General features: G+C 38.8%; 1 long non-coding RNA gene across 1 annotated transcript; it reads right to left on the bottom strand.

Moving 5' to 3' along the window:
* Positions 1 to 5,581: 5,581 nt before the first annotated feature.
* On the bottom strand, positions 5,582 to 8,531 carry LOC124244020 (uncharacterized). The gene is made up of 3 exons (XR_006889835.1): positions 8,400 to 8,531; positions 6,722 to 6,788; positions 5,582 to 6,560 (listed from the first exon to the last, which is right to left on the bottom strand). It is a non-coding gene; the product is annotated as an uncharacterized LOC124244020 (long non-coding RNA).
* Positions 8,532 to 18,661: the final 10,130 nt, after the last annotated feature.

Genomic DNA, 18,661 nt, shown 5'->3' with positions numbered 1-18,661 from the left:
GGGTTTCAGTTAAGGCCAGAGTATGTCAGTTACACAAAGAGTTTTATGATGCAGAGGAGTTTGTTTACCACAATTGTGCTTCTAGAGGGAATAGTGAAAATTTCTAATTGCCTGTTTAACAAACTTTCTCTCCATCTTTACATTCTTGAGAGTAGAGATATGAATTTTTATTGTATTCCCACTGCTGAATAGAGTTCCAGACACATAGTAGGCAGTGAGTGAATATTTGCAGGATGAATGAATGGGTGAATCTGTGAATTAAAAGCAATAAGGAGATGAGACTACAGGATAGAAGAGATGTCTACAGGCTTACATTAAGAAAGGAGATCAGAAATGTGAAGCATGGTGGAGATTAATTGGGTCAATATTTTAAACAGAATTAATTTAGAACTGCTTTGGTGTGAGTAAGGAGGAGGTCCATGGAAGGAGACTTTCTCTGCAGGTGCTGAGGCACAGGCAGAGTTCTTGTTGGTTGACAATCCCTAGCTTTCCTTGAAAGCAAGAAGAATCCCAGGGTTCCAGCTTCAGTCTCTGTTCTCAGAGTCATAGTGGGGAAGGGCCGGCCAGTAAATAGGGACTTAGAGCAAAGATGAATCACAAACCACATCCCAGACAAAGGGAGGCTGGGGATCTACAAACACAATGTAGGGCACCAAGTCCAAAGGAGGATAGACTGAAAAAGGAATTTTAAGTAAAGGAAAGCAAAATTGGAATCAGTGGTTTGGGGAGCCAGGAGAGTCTCTTTTGACTAGCACCCCTTTTATAGAGGTCTATGACAATGACTGTAGATGAGGACAGAGTTATTAAAGATGCTGAGCAAGTTCAGACACAGGACAAGTGTATCTGCAATTGTTGGTCCCCTCATAACATCCCTTTTCCAGTAGATTGAGTCCTAAGTCTGGGATTCACATTGTCAGAGTCCATAATCTCTAGAAAACAATACTCTACTCTCTACTCTCTACTGATACTACAGTAAAAATGTGTTGCAGGAAAGGAGGAAGGCTACTAAAGTTAGACAAGGCCCCGGAAGTGTGAGATTCTCATTGAAGAGCCCCCAGAAGTTGTCGTCCAATTTTGGGCATGAGCAGGCATTATGTTAATTACTCAAGAAGATCCAGATGGCATGTCTGAGGACCTGAGGCCAATCAGCAGAATGCCTCTGCTGCTCCTTTTCCAGGAAAACATATAAGGAAACCACACTGGGTTGACTGTAATTGGCGGTGCTAGACTTTTTTTGAGTAGGAGAGCTGAAACCAGAGCTGGTGGAGAATGAAGTGTTCTTGGTGGGTGAATTAGTGTGTTGTATTTGAATTATGATGTGGCAAGATAGATGGAGAAAGGGCATCACAGGTATTCTTTAGATGCCTGAGTGATAAACTCCACTGGATTTGGGGCAGAGAGATATTAAGTGACCTTGACCAGAGGAAAAATGAGGGTGCTGGTTAGGAAACAGGTATACAGAGGCAGAAGTTCTTGTTGGTAAGTGGTTCAGAAAAGACTGAAGAAATTAATAGGAAGTAGGTGAAATGGTTCAGTGGCCAAACACTCACCTTGGCAAAGAATTCCATCACTACTACTATCAGAAGAGTCATGGTCATACAAGGTGAGTAGATTGAAGACAAAATTAGAGTAGTTATTTCACAGGAGACTAGAAAATGGCAAAATCCAGGACAAAAGCTAGATCCTTACAATTAATCAAAGGGTTCTTTTGAATCTTTTGCCTCAGAATAATGGAAAACAACATATGGAAACAAAATTGTTTTTAAAAAAAGCATGCAAAAACAGAAAATAAGTTTGAATGTTAAGATACATCTTATATCTTCAATTACTTAAATCTATTTGGTCAGCAGTGTTTATGTACTAGGTGGAACTAGGCAGAGGCATGATAGAATGTCTTAAGGATTAGAGGTAAGGCACTCTTGCCTCCATATTGGTATACTAATTTTTTTTTTTTTTTTTGCTGAGGAAGATTTGCCCTGAGCTAACATCTGTTGCCAATCTTCCTTTTTTTGCTTGAGGAAGATTCACCCTGAGCTAACACCTATGCCACTCTTCCTCTATTTTGTATGTGGGTAGCTGCCAGAGCACGGCCACCAACGAATAGTGTAGGTCCACAGCCAGGAACTAACCCCTGGCCGCCGAAGTGGAGCGTGCTGAACTTAACCACTAGGCCACAAGGCTGACTGCTGGTATACTTTTTAGTGGGCTGAGTTTATTGGAAATATTTCCTTCCTTCCTTCTTATTTGACTTCCACCTTTCCAACTTATGCAATTTTTTCCATAGTTGATTCATAGCTAAAAACTTTATTTATTTCATTACTTTTATCTCCAATTATTTTTCTTTTATCTGGGTTATCTCCCAACTAAGTTGCCTGACACATAAACATCAATACCATTTTATCTTGCCCACCAAAAATGTTTTGTGGAAGTGGTGAACGTGTTCAACCAGATAGAGCCTAATTAAGAACGTAAAACATCGTCTCCCCATTTATCCTATGTTATCATAATTTAATTAAAGCCATTTCACATTTTATGAGCTATGCTTACACAACATGTAAGAGTCTACTTGGCCTAACTCCTCCTATGAAAGAAATTCAAGAAAAATTTTTTGAGGTCAGCAACTCCTCTTGCCTTTCAGTTCTTAAATCAAAGTCTGAGTAAAGTTCAGGACTGCAGTCACTATAATTCAAATTCATAATTCAAAGGGAGTGAACTAAGTTCAGAGTTCAAAGAATGACTGAGGAAATATTCTAGATCATATAGATTTCAGATTCCTGGCCATAAACTAAAAACTTTTCAGACTTCTATCCTAAGGTGCCAACTTCTGCCCTTGCAATTGTGAGAAAAAGGCAGGGGCCTTGGAAAAGTTCTCTTTTAAAAACATCCCCTCAACAACTCACACTAACTAAGGAATTCACTGAAGGGTAGATATTTTTTAAATGTTATTATCTTGCCAGTAAGTTTAACCCTGTCAGATATTACCACCTCAATGTGAATTAATCAATTAGAAATATGTACGAGCTTTCTTTCTGCCTAACAACTGGTTGAGATCCATGAAATCAGAGAAGAGGAGCCTCTGTGGCACCCCAAGAGGACAGACATGGGTGATGGAAGGTTGAGGCCATGGAAGGGCAGCATTCAGCTCCTGAGGGGGAGGGTGAGAGTGATGGGGAAGTGGAAGAAGCGTGCAGAAAGCTGGGGGAGGGGAATGTAATTTTCTATAGTTTGCAATCCTGCTCCAAGGGCCCAGATGGTCACATATCATAGGACACGTGTGACCTAATATGGGAGTTTGTCATTTTTCTATTGGTATAGTCCCACAATACATCTTTTTGTTGTAGTTGTTTTTTTGGTGAGGAAGATTCACCCTGAGCTAACATCTTTGCCAATCTCTCCTCTATTTTGTATGTGGGATGCCTCCACAGCATGGCTGATGAGTGGAGTACATCCATGCCTGGGATCTGAACCTGTGAATCCAGGCCACAGAAGTGGAGCATGTGGAACTTTAACCATTTGGCCACAGGACTGGCCCCCACAATCCATTGTTCAAAAACCTATGAGAGAACAAAGCTGAATTATCAAAAGCTAAAATGGCATTGAACCTGTCAGCATCCAATGGTCTCAGTGGCCTGCCTGGCTTGTGAAGTATTCTCAAACTCTCTCCCATGAATCTCTGACTTTACATGGGACTAGGGACACTGCACATCAGCCTTCATCCTGCTGGCAAGAGGACCCCAGGCAAAAATTCAAAATACTGGAACACTGCCCTTACTACTTCTGTATTCCTGATACTTCCCTCCCTCGCCACTCGGGCAAGCTAGGCAGCTTTTGGCCTAGTACCTTCCTGTGTTTTGACCTACATTTCAGTAGTTAGTATCAACCTGGATCAGATGCAAAAGCACGTCCTGCCTGGTACCATGATGTTCACCCAGGGCTGGCCATCCATTTGTTAGCAATCATCTGATTGGCTATTCCCTGAAGCTCGGTTCTTGCCCTGGCCACCCTTGGAAAGGACATACAAACCTAGGTGAGGTAAACCATCCAGATCCTTTCTGGGCAAATATCTCACTCATTCATTCATTCATTTTGAAAACTCTAATTGAACACCAGCTTTATGCCAAGGCTGAGGGATAGAAAGACACACAGACAGTGGTCTCTACCTTGGAAGGTATCACAGCCTTTTATAAAGGCAGCGAAGATTGTAGTGACAATAACCCATATTTAGTTAGTCACTGCAATCTGATGATTCTGGAGGAGGCAGCTGGCATCTTTCCTGATGCTCCCGCACAGATGTTGAGGGCGGGGGATGGTGTGCTGATTAAGGCAAGGAAGTTAATAGAAAGGGAAGACTGCATATTCCAACATTGCTGTAAACTCCACCTCCAGTTCTCAAGACACCATGTAGAAATAGTAAAAGGCAGCCATCTACTTCTGTTGGGAGAAGGGGAGTAGAATTGCAGCTTATTTTAATAATCAGTGTTGGAAAATGGAAAAATAGAGGTTTTTGAATGCCACTGTGGCTTGCATAATTCTGAAAAAACAAAACAAAAAGTTTTGGGACAGTGTTCTGGCATGTTTCCTTAATAACAGTCTTGTTTATGAAGAGTATTTGAGATAAGGCCTAGAGCCCAGAGCAAATAAAAGGAGGAATAAACCTAATTACCTGCATGACTACTAAAACTAGTTTGTATGATGACATTGGCCAAATATATACCCTAATACTACAACACTGCTTCTATAGGAAAATTTAATTTTACCTCTATCAGTTCAAGTACAGGACTTTTTCCAGATGTGTCAATGTAAGGTAATACACTCAGGTACTCAGGCCCAATGTAGCTTCATTGAGACAGAACTCTGCGAAGGACACAGCTTCCTTGGTTCTGCCATCCATGGACACTGGGGAGTACCATGTCCAGATGCCACTGACAATGAAAAAAACTTAACATTGGTGCTCAGCACATGTCTAATTGGGCAGAGTAATACATTCGTGTCCTTTGAAATGGCTATTGTCTTTGTCCAGTGCTTTTCTAGAGGAGAAGGCTGAGTTCTGCTTGGGAAAGAACAGAGAAGGGTGGAAACTCCCGAGGGGACCAGAGCCACCTTCTCAGAGGCAGATCAGTGACCAGTTGTTGTTACTTGAGCTCATCCCTTGGAGGCTTCACTACAATGGCCTACCAAAGAATTTCTGTCAAATACATAATAACTGTCTTGAAAGGCTTCTGATAATCACACTAAACAAGCCTTTTGCAGCTTTCCAGTCATGCATTATTCCTCACTAATGGCTTATTGACTCAAAGGGATGGCATCACAAGCTACTTAATGCAATACTGATGTGAAAAGTAATTTTCTGTTTGGAGAAAAAGCTGAAAACAGATCCTTGAGTTTCTCAGTGAGTCTTGGGTTATACCATTAAGTAACCTCCTTTCTCTAGTAAAGAGAAGTAGCTCTGGGAATTACTGTTTAATCATGTTATACCCAGATTATTTACACAATGATGTAAACACTGAATTTATATGGTGCACTTAACATTTTTCAATATTTTATTATTTCAAGAACATGTTGCCTTGTATATAGCAGAATATCCATAAGCATTTGCATATTAATTGATTATTGAATCAAATTCTTAATTTACATTTTAAAAAGAAACATCCAAGAAGTAGGTTTGCCACTGCTTTAAAAGATATAAATCAGTGTTTCTACGGCCGTGGAAAATTATAATAAAGGTTTTTGTTGTTAGTGTCGTGGAGTCAATTCTGACTCCTAGTGACACTGTGTATAGCAGAGTGGAATCCTGCCTGTCTTTTTGCGCCATCCTCTCACCATTCCATGCTATATCACACAATGCTTGGCTGCTATTCATAGGGTTTTCTTGGGCAGTTTTTTCAGAAATGGGTTGCCAGTTCCTTCTTCCTAGTCTGTCTTAGTCTGGACACTCTGCTGAAAGATGACCCTGCTGGTATATGAAACACCAGTGGCATAACTTTCAGCCTCACAGCAACATAGTTGCTACAGTATGACAACTGGGCCATGGCGGTGAGAGCACCAGATTTTAACCACTAGACCACCATAATAAAGGTGCTAGAAAATGTACTATAACATCTGTAGAGGGTATGTAGAAGGAAATGCCCTTTACAATCAAAATCTCAAAAATATCAATGCAAGGTGGAGACGGCATGACTAAACAAAGCTAACGAAGAAAAGGTATGGAGGCCAGTCAATCATACACTGACCTGCTGTGCGCACCACTGTTGGGGAACATGATTCACTCATATGACAGAGTACTGACAAAATTATTATTGTTGATGTTACTCTCATCTTTATCCACAAAACACACATCAGAGTCTATTAACAAATGGACAGATCGAACAGGGATATCCTAATTAGTACTTTTCAGTGCTTGCACAGAATTGAGGAAGGACAAGTGGCTTCAAATACAACAGAAAATATTCCATTCAATAAAAGTATCTTGAGAAAAATATTAGAGCATCGCTTTCCTGGTTTAGAATATCTTCAAGAAGAAAATTCACATCCATCTGTGATGGTTTGAAAAGAAGAGTCAGCTGGAGGAGGAAAAGAGGTTAAAGGAGTTAATCTCTTCGGGTTCCTCTGGTATTAAAATGACCCTAGTTCTTTTTTAATTGGATTTTTATTAGCGTAGCTTTCAGTGGTAACACACACCTTCCCAAGTTGTGAATAAGCACTCATACAGTAAATATCTTACTCTGCAAAGCGCTGACTCTGGTCCTTGAGAGCAGGAACACTGCCTCAATAGGTGCCCAATAGGTGTCCTGTGAATATAAACTTAGAGGCTTAGGACAGGGTCTTTTCAAAGACCTTGAAACATGGAAATTGTTTACAAAATGCATTGTCTTTGTATATGCACATTTTCAGGGGAGAGGATCAGTCTCAAAGATGACTCTAAACCCACTGCTTTAGGGAATTTTGTCAGAAACATTGTGTTCTAACTGTTTGATGGTTTCCCAAACATCATTAGCTCTTAAACCTGTATGTCTTTGCTGAGGTTGGAAGAACTTCCTAGAACCCTCCATTGTGACCTTTCCCATAAAATATACTCCAGCACCACAAGATAGATGAAAGACTCTCTCTTCTACGCTCATGCAGCATTGTGCTCATTCAGCTATCACGGGATTTACCCATTTTGTGGTGGGATTCATGCATGCTGGGTTCCTGAACAGTTCATAAGCTTCCCTGGCAGGTCCAGCCTCTTATTCCTCTCTTGTGCCCCAGCATTTGGTATAGTTTCTGTAATCGTGGCCAAATAATACAGATCAAATTGAATTGATCCAACTACTCTCCTCTTCCCTCACTTCTTCCACACACAAAACACCTTGATTTCTGATCAACTTGTCACACTCAGGACAAATTCTGGAATTCCCTGTATTTCTTTAAGTTCTTCACACAGTAATTTTTCCTCAGGCTCCCTAGTCTACTACTTAGCGTAATTTTAAGAAAATACAGAAATGGTACAGGATTAAAATGGCCACTAATCTCATATTATCACAAAAGTCAGCTTTGTGTTTACAGTCTGCTTTTCTCTCTCTCGATTATTTGGCATAACTGACTGACCAAATAAAGCACTTTGGAGTATGAAATGATGCAATAACGTTTTATCACGAAACTAGAGGTTAACACTGTAATACATTAACGTTAATGGGACAGAAGTCAGAAGATGAGGACTCTGCCAATGTTTGATACTTTATTAGTATGTAGAAACTAATTAAACTGATTGCATTATTAGCATGGTTCATTATTTCTATGTGCTTTACTCTGACAGAGAGGGTGTCAAGTATAAAGTCTGATCTTAAATGGAGGCTTGCAATGACATTTACTTTCCTGACCTGCAGAGCCAAATTAAAGTTTACGTTAGTTCTCCCTTGAAGCCAAAAGAAATATAGGTTTGAGTCAAAATTGCCTTATGATTCTCATATGAGGAGCCCAGGCTGAGTTCATCAAGTCAAGGCGTGTCCCGGGGGCACTGTTCTTAAATATGGAAAACTATTTCCTTATCCAGAGTCAGGCTTCAGCCACAATGAGATTATACTGAGCATCGTAAAAGGAAGAATGGGGCTCTGGTATCTTCAAATGAGAATATCCATCTATAGTACTGCAGTTTTTTTAGTGCCTGGATGTTTGTTTCTATAAAAATAATGGAGAAACTGAGAGTGGGCAATAAACTAAGATGAGTTTAAAAATATCAGTTAGGGAAACTACCAGATAACTTGGGCCTCAGAAAATTAAGGGAGAGTCAGGCATGAAATCAAGGCCCTAAGGAACTTAGTTTCAGGAAAGAACCCAGGAATCTTTCTCAGGAGTTGTAACCACTGGGACCTGGCCAAGAATCAATCTGGCACTAAAAGTCAACTGAAGAAGTGACTCACTTGGCCGAGGGAGAACCGCTGTGTGAGACAGCATGCGCACCATGAGTGCCTTTGGCCCCAAAGAGAAGTGCATGCATCCTCACATCACTTAGTGACAGCACTGGGGGCCTCCCAGGGGAAATGCTTCAGAGGAAAACTGCAAGAAGAATTTTGAAGTGAAGTTGAGAGGACATAGACAATGCATTGAACACAAAAAAACACATGAAGCCAGAGAACAGCAATATTTGCCTTCTCTCAGGTCAGATCACATCCCATGTTACAGTGGTCGTTCTCATTTAAGGGTTTTAAAAATCAACTTAAAAAAAAATCAACTTCAATCCCTTTTTAGGGTAACGTGACATTTGAGATGTAGAATATATGGGTTATTGAACTCAATTCAAGATTGTTTTAGAAAGTTTCTACTCTGAAGACTTCTTGATTGACAAGTTTTGGAATAAAGTTCATGTGGGGTGTATTTAAGGATTTATCAGAAACGTGATATTTTGAGATTGTTAGAAGGCAACTCTCTCCCCCTCCTTGATAATAAGAGATAGGGAAATGCCTACAACAAAATGGGTGGGAATCCTCAGGACCTCTCAATCCCTGGAATCCATCCCAATGCTACTTTTACTATTGTTGCTAGCTCTATTTCTCCTGGCCCTACAGAATAAAACCATCTCTTTTTTGCCTGTGACTGCTTTCGACATTGTTAAAGATGCTTGTCAGGGTCTCTGAGCTTTCTCTTCTTCAATAAAAATACCCGTCGTAACTTCAGTATGTCCTCAAAAGATTCTGAGTCCTTCAATTGTCAAGGCTGCTTTTTTCCTGAATATGCTAGTTTATCAAGATATATTAGTCTCAGAATTTCATACAATATTCCTCAATAAATAAACATGAAAAGCATCAAAGAGCTGGTCTGACATCTGCAGAGAAGAGCAGAACCACTGTGTGTAGATATCTCTACTACTAGTCTGTGATGGGCTAACAGTTAGAGTCATGTGATTGATGCTCATGTGTTTTCTATTAAGTAAAAATCTAATTCATAATCACCAAAAATTGGAAGCAACAAAAATGTCCTCCAATAGGTGAACATTGTGAACAAACTGTGGTACATTCCTACAATGGAGTATTATTCGGCAATTAAAAAAATGAGCTATCAAGCCACAAAAAGACATGGAGGAACCTTAAATGCAAATGCTAAGTAAAAGAAGCCCATCCAAAAAGACTCCACACTATATAATTCTGGCTATATGCCATTCTAAAAAAGGTAAAACTATAGAAACAGTAACAAGATCAGTGGTTGCCAGAGACTGGGTGGAAAGAGGGCTCAACAGGTGAAGTACAGGGGTTTTTAGGGCAGTGAAACTATTGTGTGTGATACTATGATGGTGTATACATGACATAATGCAGTTGTCAAAACCATAGAACTATACAACACAAAGAGTGAACCCTAATGTAAACTATAGATGTTAGTTAATAATAATGTATCAATCTTCGTTTATTGATTGCAACCAATTCTAGATGTTAACAATAAGAAAACATCAAAAAACCCCAAAAAACCAATCCTCAAACAAAACCTAATGTACTTATCTTTTTTTATTAGAAAGGAAATTTAATTATCAATTTTCAAGCATTGTTTTCACGTCCATGTTTTTAATTTTAATTTTTTAAAATTTTTAATTATTTTTATTTTTTTATTGCAGTAACATTGGTTATAACATTATATAGCTTTCAGATGTACATCATAATATATTTTGAATTCTGTGTAGATTACATCATGTTCACCACCCGAAAACTAATTATAGTCCATCCCCTCACATGTGAACCTAATCACCCCTTTTTCCCTCCCCCCTCCCCCCTTCCCCTATGGTAACCACCAATCCAATCTCTGTTGCTATGTGTTTGTTTGTCATTGTTTTTATCTTCTACTTATGAGTGAGATCATATGGTATTTGACTTTCTCCCCCTGACTTATTTCACTTACCATAATACCCTCAAGGTTCATCCATGTTGTCACAAATTGCTGGATTTCATAATTTCTTATGGCTGAGTAGTATTCCATTATGTATATATACCACATCTTCTTGATCCATTCGTCCCTTGATGGGCACCTAGGTTGCTTCCAAGTCTTCGTTATTGTGAATTACACTTCAATGAACATAAGGGTGCACGTATCTTTATGCATTTGTGTTTTCAAGTTCTTTGGATAAATACCCAGCAGTGGAATAGCTGGATCATATGGTAGCTCTATTCTTAATTTTCTGAGGACACTCCAGACTGCTTTCCATAGTGGCTGCACCAGTTTGTACTCCCACCAGCAGTGTACAAGGGTTCCCTTCTCTCCACATCCTCTCCAACACTTGTTTCCTATCTTGTTAATTATAGCCATTCTGAGCAGAGTGAGGTGATACCTCATTGTAGTTTTCACTTGCATTTCCCTGATAGCTAATGATGTTGAACATCTTTACATATGCCTGTTGGCCATCCGCGTATCTTCTTTGGAGAAATCTCTGTCCAGATCTTTTGCCCATTTTTTAATTGGATTGTTGGTTTTTTGTTGTTGCTGTTCCTAACATACTTTTCATAATCTCTTCTGCAGTGTCACTTAATCCCAATATCCTGTTTTTCTATTAGCTTTTGGATCCAAGGGTAGGCTTTTTATTTAGTCTCTATTAAACTGCACTGTTCATTCACTAGTCTGATAGCTTCTGACCCTGATGTTATCACCCAACATATGCCCTTTTCTCATATAGGTACACGAGTGTATGCTATCCAGAAATCTAGGGGATATGTTCTTTATTCACCTATTGGCCATAAATAACAGTGAATTAAACAATTTATTCAACAACTATTTGTTAAGTAACTTGTATGTACAGGTATTATTCTGGGTATCAGTAAATGAAATGGACAATAACCTCTGTTTGTGGAATTTATATTATTGTGTGTAGGGAGACAGACAATAAGCATAACATCATAAATGAGTTACAAAATAGCTTAGAAAATGCTAAATACTATGGGGAAAAAAATAGAATGCCCTGAATTTGAGATGGGAAGGAATATGGCAGATTTGATTTAGTGTAAAAAGACTAGTCTGTGATGGGCACATGCAGAGCAAGTAGCCAGTGGTGAGAGATGAGGCTGCAGGGATAGCAGGGGCCCAGATCATGCTGGACTGTGCAGGCTGAGGGGAGGCTTTGAACTTTGTGACCCACTTTCCCTCAAAGCAGAAAGCCATTTAATTGTTTCGAATAACAGAGATGAAATGAGCCTTTTGAAAAGAGAATTGACAGGAGGAAGGTAAGAGGAGTTGTGGTGAGGCAAGAACTGACAGTCCAGAAGGGCCACATGGTGGCTTGGATCAGAAGAGTGGCAGAGAAGGGGAAAGCAGTGGGGCACTATGAGGAAGAACCGACATTAGGGATAACTCCTGGTTTCTGACTTGAACAATTAGGCAGATGGGTGGAACAGTCAGTGAGACAGGAAACCCTGAACTAGGAGAAGTAGTCTGGGGCAAGCCTATTGTGTGTGAGGTGCCTCTATGACATCCACAGACTGTGGAAATGACACGTAGGTAGTTAAATCTATGGATTTGCAAATCAGACATGAGGAAGTACAGTCACATACGTTCATTCAACAAGATACGAATTTCAGTCTTTTTTTTTTTACATGCCTATAGGACTATCACAAAGCCATGTTAGAGCAGATAAGGAATAGGGTTTTGTGCCACACAGACCTGAGCTGGAATCCTGCTTCCACCACCAGTGAAGTTTTCTTGAGAAGTTTATTTAACTTCTCTGAGCTTTAGCTCCCTCTTCTGCAAGTTGAGGCCATTACTTCTCTGAAGGATTTTTGTCAGGCTTGAAAAAGATAATGTATAAAAACTCCAGCAGATTGGTTTTTTGGAGATAAGAATCCTCAAGTCTCTCTCACCGTCTCTGTCCCTCCCCCCCTTCTCTATTTTTCCTTCTACAATTTCCTATTCTAACTAAGATAACTTTCAAAAAAGGAAATTTGTTCTCACATAACTTGTTCCTAGTGTACCTATATGATCTAGTTGATGACTGACATGTCTCTAAGAATCTGTTCAAGAATTTTTTAACATTGACTATAAGAACGTTGTAGATTTAAGAATGCATCATGTTTTCTTTGGTCAAGCCTTTACCCACATCTGACAGCTCCCATCTGCTACTATCCTTACACAAAATCTAAATGCTCAATAATAGCAATTTGTCATAATGTAAATCAGAGTCACTTGATTTCAATCTAGCTGCACTAGGCAGTTGGGAATTGGCAACACAGCTTTGATGGAAAGACAAGAAAGTGAGAAAAGTGAAACATTGATGGTACTATTGTGAAATGGATGATCATTTTGCTCAGCCAGGATGATAAAGAGTGACTGAGAAACTAGGATAATACTTTCAATGATACAAGGAGCAGTGTTACTTGGAATAAAAGAGAAGGCAAAGAGAAACAATGCTGCACTCAGTGGGATTTGAGTTTATTACTTCAGAGGTGAGATAATCACAGTGCTGGCTTGGCTTAGGGCGTGACCAAGAGAAGAAACTGCCTAAGTGGAACAGAGGTGAAGATTGTCAGGATATAAAAGAAGAATACTTTAAGAAAACTTATAATAAAAGATGAGTATCTCTACCAGCTACCAAAACATACTATAAAATATCATGCTTACAGCAAAGAAATACGGATGAAAAACAGAGAAACATGAGTGAAAAAGCATGGAGAGCCCAGAAATTGACAAAGTTAGTGTGGGATTATGAAACAATGCTGGACAGTGAGTAGGAAACGGCAAAAACTTAATACATGATATTGGATTCAAATTAGACAGTGTTCTAGAAAAACTAAATACATAACTGTATTCAAATAATCTCCAAATACATCAAAGAATATTAGGGAAATCATAGATGAGCTAGGAAGAAGGAAGAATTTGTTAGAACTTTAAAGTGATAATAACATTCTAAGAATTGAAGCAATATAAGATAGAAAAAAATTACAGATACAATTGCATAAAAATGTAAAATTTTTGTAAGCAAACAAAGGGTTAAAATAAAAATGCAACAGAAAATTGGTAACACATAGAAATAGAATGCACACATATAATAAAGCAAATAATATAAACTGGTATAGCCCTAAGGGAAAGTTAAGTGGCTGTGAAAATATTCATATAATTTGGACCAGTATTCTAACACCTAGAAATTGATCCTAAGGAAATAGTTGAAAGGAGAAAAAGCTAGGTACATGGAAGTACTAAATTGCATGATTATCTGCAACTGTAAAATAATAAAACCAAACCACATATCTAACAAGAAGGGAATGGTTAAGGAAATTAGGACAGAGTAGCTTAATGACATATTTAGCTATTAAAATTGTAATTTGGAATATAATGTAATAACATGAAAAGTATTTTAAGTAATATTTGAAGGCTATGGTTACAATTATTTATATGGTTATGAACAAACACTAAAATAGTACACTGAAAACTTACCGCAATTCTTTTAGTGAGTTAGGATTATGGGTGATTTTATTTTTAATTTCATTTAAAAGCTTAAAGTATTGTATGGAAAATTCAAACAGAAGACATGTACTAGGAAGGAAATGTGAGGAAGGACTCCAGGCCTTGCTGAAACCAGATGGTAGGTCACCCAGTCTAAAAGCACAGACTACAAGAGTTCTAGGTTGGGTCTGAGGCCACAAGACCATTTCCTTAACACCTTAGTTTCCTAACCAACACTAGAGTTAATTTGTATTACTCATAGGAAGTAGGTTTACTTAGATGATAGACTTAATTACACCAGATGTGTCTCCTTCTTTATGCATTCCCCCTCCTAGTAACTACATGCCACCAGCATTTTACAGGGAATGATAATTTAGTCAACTCTAAGCCTCTTAAATGCATGAAAACTGACCTTTTCAAAGTTTTGGCTTTGTTTTTAAACTTCCTGAATCTTCCCAAAGCAAAATGGACCCATGAGGACCAACTCTATCAGTACGTCACTTTCTCTGACACCAGACAGAGCAAGATTTCTGTGTTCGTGTTCTTCATTTAAATCTGCTTCCTCCACCACACAATTTGTGGATCTTTTTGATGACGAATCATGAAAAAAGCGAGAAATGAGGAGAAACTAGACTGGAGAAGAAGGAGAAACTGTAGGGAGAACTATGAGAGGCTATTGGTCTATAACAACGCATTGGAATGAGAAGAGGAAGAGGGGATAGGGGTTTGAGGGATGCTTCAGGGGGTGATGTGGCTGTCACCAGAGAGCAGCTCTAGGGTGCAAAGGAACTGGGGACAGAAGGAAGGGACTTTGGAGAAGTGCTGCTATGGGTTTTGAATCTACCTCTTAATGTCCTTTGCAAGATGCATGCATTGATTGGAATGCCTTTTTAATTAGTTTAGTGGCTGAACTGTACTTTTATATAAGAGCTATTAATTTCAGAAAAGGAGACACACAAGGCGTAAGAATTTGAGTGCCTCTCTCCTCCTCAATGGATAAATACTGGAACATCCTAATGCCACTCTGGAGAAGAGGCCTAGGCTGTCTAGTGCCTCTCATCCTGAGAGGATAAAGTTCTTAAGAGCAGGCTCTGTTGAATGGCTCAGGGGAATTTGAGTTGAAGTTTCCCTCTGCTGGATGTTTCTGCCAAAGAAAGAAAGTGAAAGCAGACTCTTCAATATCAGAGTTAAATGATAGAAGATGCCACTAGAACAGTATGTCCATATAGAGAAAGATTGTGCCTCATAGAAATTCCTCTCTGGAGTAAGGCAATGAAAGGTAGATAAAAGGTACTTTTGCCACATTTTCACTCCCAGTTCTCTTAAGGGGTAATATTTAAATATTTATCAACTGCCTAGGGCATAGACACCAATCATTAAAACTAAACAGATATTAACCTTCAGTTGCTGGAAGGAGGAAATGAGGAGGCTAGGGTGACAGAGGCACTGCAAAGGGGTGAGTTTAAAGCAGTGACCATCTACCAACATTTGGAAATATTACAATATTTTAACAAAAGGTATGGCCATATTGGCACTTGCTGATTACCAGCCTTGGTGCTTCCTTTTCTCTCTTCTATTTTTCCCCTTGGTAGCTTCAGCCTCCTTTTGGTTCTTTCTTGGTGCTCTCTAGTTGGATGTGATTCTCTCTTTGTTCATAAGTTACTTCATATGCTTCATATCTTGCGTGAATTTGTATGTGGTGGTGACTGAGATCCTGTAGGTAGACTTGTTAGATGAGAATGAGGCCAAGTGCGCAGTGGTGCAATAACCAATGTGATAGCCTCCATTGCCACATAAACCAAGGTCAGCCCCTGTCATGGGCAGGAAGCCAGAGAGTGTCCATGGTGGCAGAATAGTGTCAATGGGGACATTTCAAATGGGAAGAAGCATTTTATATTAGTGTACAAGTTTAGGTCATCCTTTATAACCACAGCCTACTTGAATCACCAGCAGTGGGTCATCATCAATTCTAGCCCAACAATATTGAGCAAGGAAACCTATCACTCACTTTTTCCAACATGATTCAACCTAGGCAGGAAGCCCAAGTATCAAAGAATATCTCCTTCTGATTTCATACCTGGCCTGGCATGGTTGGTAATGATCTGGATGTGGGCTCTAGAGTCAGAAGTCTGGGGTGGAGTGTTGGCTCTCTCACTCACTGCCTGCATGCCTTTTCATTACTTCACCGCTCTGAATCAACAATCTAAAATAAGAACAGTAATTGTTCCTACCTATTTCACAGGGCTGTTGTGGACAGTAGATGAGTTAGCATTTGTAAGGAACTCAGCATGAGGCCTGGTGCACTCAATAAAACAATTATTATTGTTATTTTTCCTTCTTTTCCTCTGTGCAGTTGCTCAGAGTAGCTTGACTCCTTGACTACAACCCTCTTTCTCATTCACAGTCATATCTAAATTTTGCAAATAGCTTAGTTTGTGCTAAGACACTGTTTCTCAGCCTTTTTTTTGACTCATGTATTCTTTCAATAAACATATTATGCCCAACTTTCCAAGAAGACTTTGATATACTCTTTAGTAGGACTTGCCTCTACTTCCCTGTTCCTTTCTCCCATATGTCTCATGATGATAATCAATGCACTATAGCACAGTTTTTTAATGAAAAATTATCACTTATTCAATTTGATTATGCCCACGAAATTCCTAAATTGTTAAACATTCTGTCCACTATTGGCTCTTCTCCTCTAGAAGGAAAATACTAGGGAACACCTCAGCAAATGCATGAGGTTTGGCAAAACTGGGCTTAGAAGAGGGAATTAAGGCTTAAAGTTGTAGGGACTCCAAATTTAGAGGTCTGAAGAGAATTGAGAATCAAAAAGGAGGTCAAGTTTAATAACGCAAAGGGGAGAGACAATGGGGTACTGAACCAAAAAGATGCAAAGCCTGGAACTTCAGATTCAGACTTATTCCAGGAATAAAGCCTGGAATCTAGATTGAAAAGAGAAAGAAGAGAAAAAAAACAAAAGATTAAGTATAAGCAAGGAGTGACTACCGGGAGCAGGTGCTATTTATTCCCTATGGTTGGCTCTCATATAACCGTCATGGAGTGGTCTATAATTGTGAAGCATCAGGGACCAACTAATAAGAATAATGGTTTGAGGAGAGTTAACCTCCTGATATTCTCAAGCCTAATATTAGATTGTGCAGCCATGATGACATTTCAAAAGATCAGAACAAAAACCACCATTCGAAAAATACACAGTAGCAATTGTTGCAGGCAAAAGTCATCTATAAGTGGTAAAATCAGTGTGTGTGTGGGAATATGATGAGAAACATGATATTTGCACAGTTCAGTTTATCTCCCCACAAGATATCTAATACAAAAGGGAAAAATAGTAACTTTATAGTGGAGGAACCTGGTGGACACTACCTTAACCAAAAGATCAAAGTTAAAATCAAGAGCACTGGGAAATATAAATATCATATGCCTTCTGATACAATGCATTTAGAAGGCACAAAAGTGATGTTGTTGGAGGAGACTGAGGGAACATGACAACTAAATGCAACTTGTAGTCCTGGACTGGATCTCGAACCAAGAAGAACAACATTAGTGGGACTTCAAATTTGAATAAGGCATATACATATACTAACAGTATTCTGTCAATATAAGTTCTTTGTTTTCATAATTACAGCCATGTGTTGCTTAACGACAAGGATATGTTCTGAGAAATGCATCATTAGGTGATTTAATCATTGTCCTAACATTATGGAATGACTTACACAAACCTAGATGGTGTAGCCTACTACACACCTAGGCTATACACTATAGCCTATTACTCCTAGGCTGCAGGAGCATGTAGGATCAAATCTGTACAGCATGTTACTATTCTGAATACTCTAGGCAATTGTAACACAATGGTAAGTATTTGTGTATCAAAACATATCTAAAGATAGAAAGGTACAGTAAAAGCATGATATAAAAGATTTAAAAAATGGTACACCTGTATAGGGTACTTACCATGAATGGAGCCTGCAGGATTGGAAGTTGCTCTGGGTGAGTCAGTGAGTGAGTAGTGAGTGAAATTGAAAGCCTAGGACACTACTGTAGACTTTAAAAACACTGTACACTTAGGCTACACTAAACTTATAAAAAAATTTTTCTTTGTTCAATAAATTAACCTTAGTTTACTGTAACTTTTTTACTTTATAAACTTTTTATTTTTTTTAACTTTTTGACTCTTTTGTATAACTTAGCTTAAACACAATGTACAATTGTACAAAAATATTTTCCTTCTTTATGTCCTTATTTTATGAGCTTTTTCTATTTTTAAAATTTTTTATTTCACTTTTTAAAATTTCTTATTAAAAACTAAGACAAAAACATGCACATTAGCCTAGGCCTACACAGGGTCAGAATCATCAATATCACTGTCTTCCACCTCTACATCTTGTCCCAGTGGAAGGTCTTCAGGGGCAATAACACACATGGAGCTGTCATCTCCTATGATAACAATGCCTTCTTCTGGATTATCTCCCAAAGCACCTGCCTGAGGCTCTCCTTTAGGAAATGTCACTCTTTTAAGAAATATGTTCATGGTGGTTTGCTTTGTTTGTTTCTTTTTCTCATCATAGATTTGCTTGTAAACAAATAATGCACCACGAACATTCCTCTCTATTAGTGAAAACTTTTTGGTGTTGAGGTCCACGTTTCCAAACTTTTTAAGGAGCTTCTTGAGGTCTGCAAAATCTGCAAAACCCTTCACTGTGAATTTTCTTGGGGGTTCTTCTTTTTTTCTCCTGCAGTTTGCTTTTCTCTT

Source organism: Equus quagga, chromosome 8 (assembly GCF_021613505.1).
Source record: "Equus quagga isolate Etosha38 chromosome 8, UCLA_HA_Equagga_1.0, whole genome shotgun sequence".
In the NCBI taxonomy this organism is placed as follows: Eukaryota; Metazoa; Chordata; class Mammalia; order Perissodactyla; family Equidae; genus Equus; species Equus quagga.
Note: the sequence above shows the minus strand (reverse complement) of the source record. Positions and strands in the feature narration are given on the sequence as shown.